Here is a 2995-nt window from a genome sequence, read left to right as displayed (position 1 = left end):
TGTTTTGTCTGTGCTTAATTCTCAAGGCATATCCTCAGTGGGGGAATGAGAAAGTAGCCACTTCTTTGTGGGGTTACCTTGGGATGTGCAGGCATGGCAATACTAATTTTTCTCAGCTGAAAAACTAAACTATTTGAATAAAATAAAACAAAGAGTAACTAAATATGGCAACTGGAATTCTCAATTAATATGGAGTATTCCATCAGCTCTATTTCTTAATGGGAGCCCAACTTGCATACAAAGAGGAGATAACAGGTTGGAGCTGGAAGGTCAATCATGCCACCTCCTTATTGAACACAGCCGTGAACTTCATCAGGTGAGATGAAGTCAACTATCCAGGCCCACATGGTTAATCCCAGCAATGTCAGGATCAGGGTCTGCCTCATGGAGAAGCGTTCTTTCCACTCACTGTACCTCCTGTAAATTCATCTTAAACCCTGAAGAGAGACTTTCACATGTCTCTTTCCATTGTAACTTATCAAAGCACTTCACTTTTCATACTCTCCCCCATCTTTAGCATCATTATAATCAAAATATTTGTCAGTTACTTATAAAGTGAAAGACAATGCATTAAAAGTGGTACATTCATTATCTCATTTAATCCTAATTACAGCCTGAGGGAGTATGTATTGATATTATATCACTGTTAACATTTCACAGATGTTCCAGGTCACACCTGGTAAGGGGTGGCTCTCAATCTATTTCTGATGTCAGAGGCTGTACCATTATCCGCTGCATGATGCTTCTGCCATGGAACTAATGAGGATCTCGTTATTTACTCTTCTTCCTAACATATAGTTTCTTCTGTTTTTATAGTTATCAACTTGAGTTCTGCTTTTCGATGGATCATGTAAAGACTTAAATGTAAATTGCATAAGTATTCTTAATCTTGGCCCCTGTCCATTTGGCCTATGTTCTTATTTACATTTTTAAATAGTCTGATACTAATGTATATTGGACGTATTTCATGCTAAAATAATCATTTTCTCTGTTTGCATTATTCATGGAGAAAACATTAAGTCACAGGTGAATAAAGCAATATTAAATATTATTCATTAGGGATCCAAAACCAAGAAGCATATGTTTTAGATTTTAGACTATAAGCAATGCCTATCTAAAAAGCTACATTCACGAAAAGTACCGGAATACAGTAGGCATAAGATGGACTTTTTTCCATTGTATTTATTATAAATTTTATTTGGACAAAAGTAAATAAAATTTAATAGGCACATGTATTATTTATCTTAGAATTTAAAAAAAGTTAAAAAAAATAAACTCTGGTTTTTGGCCTCTATGGGCCATGAGGGATTCATAAGTATATTGTGCACCTATTTATGGTGATCTTACTGGGATCATACACTGAGTAACAATTTGGTTGGTTATTAAGAGGTCAAATCATTCGAAAGGGCTGAAACTGCAATTGGGATAGGCCACCACTAGGTGGATTTAGGTCTCAGGTGGGGGTGTGTGTGTGTATTTTAATTCTTTTAAATCTGAGATCCTGTTAAGTGACAATAAGTATCTTTTTTTTTTTTTTAAACAAAACCTCAGCTCTTTTACAACAGCTGAATGTGAACATGGATGCCTAATACGGGGAGCAAGGAAAATTAAATATAAGCTACACTATTTCTTTTTCTCATTTTGTGTATGGATTAATTATTATTGACAACTAATCTAAGGCTGATCCTTTTTCTGGACCAGATTTGCTCAGTTTGAATGCTCTCTCGGAGACACAGCTTATCTAGGCTGATGAATATTTACTTGGCAAAACAATGAAGAATTAACAGCACCTACCAGCACACCACCCACATCCTCCTTTCTCTGGCCACCTGTAGTTTTCCTTACTCCCTCAGCTTTTTTTCAGTGCAAGCAAGATATCTTCTGGAATACCCTACATTCTGAATTTATTTCTTCCTGGAGTCCTTAATTCAGTAGCACTTTCCTGTAAATTAGAAGTTACTTGAGGCTTGATTAGATTCAGGTTAAACAATTTTGACAAGAATACGAATAAGTGACATGTACTTCACATTGCATTGCATCAGAATATAAACACAGGTTGTTCCACTCTTTGTGATGCTAAATCTGAGTAACTGATTAAGCTGGTGACCACCAGATCAACAGGGTTAATTTGTCCTTTCTTTTTATAGATCCAATCGAATATTCTGCTCCCTAAAACTTTTCATCTGTTTGGTTTTAGCACCCATTAATGATTCTTGCCCAATTATTATTATATTGGAGTTGCAAATGGTGATTTTACTTCTACTATTTCTAGCATTAATATCGATAGGCAGTATTCTATTTCTTAAAAAATTCTCTGTTATTGAACTCCCCTTCTCCCTCTTCTACATTCTCTCTCTTTTTTTCTGGAAATTATTTTCAGTTTATAGAGAGCCATTCCTTACCTTTTTACAGATTTCTACCTTAATTTCTATCTCCAAAATCAGGATAATATTTATTTTGTAGGAAATTAGTACAATGATCTAATAAAACAGAAAGTCTCTATCCCATTTTCTTTCCCAGTGATTTAAAACTCTACATGGATAAATCCTCCAACTCATACCTTCTTAGTGCCTTGATTCTTCACTCCCAATACCCTTTTCTTCCACTACCTCAGCTATCCACTCCCATGGCCATATTCTGTATCAGAAACTTTCTCACTGTAAAACCTTTATTTCAAGTCTCAGACTCTCCAACAACCACCTCCTGCATTTCCAAGTCATCTGCTCGGGTAGCGCTATTGTTCTAAAATCTTTGAAATTGTTCCAACCTCAAATCCATTGACAAGGCCTGCCTCAGAACTTTCTCCCCTTCCAACTGTCCCCACTCTGCATAACATCTCTCCTTGTCCAATCTAGCTCCCATCCTTTAATCACTTCCTTGAATATACTCTCAACTCCTTTGTACTTCTCTTCTAATGTCTTGTGGGGCAAAACTCAAACCATTCCTTTACTTCACATATGCACCTGAGCAGCTATATGTTATTTGGGAAAATCAC

This window comes from Phocoena sinus, chromosome 9, assembly GCF_008692025.1.
Source record: "Phocoena sinus isolate mPhoSin1 chromosome 9, mPhoSin1.pri, whole genome shotgun sequence".
NCBI lineage: Eukaryota > Metazoa > Chordata > Mammalia > Artiodactyla > Phocoenidae > Phocoena > Phocoena sinus.
Note: the sequence above shows the minus strand (reverse complement) of the source record.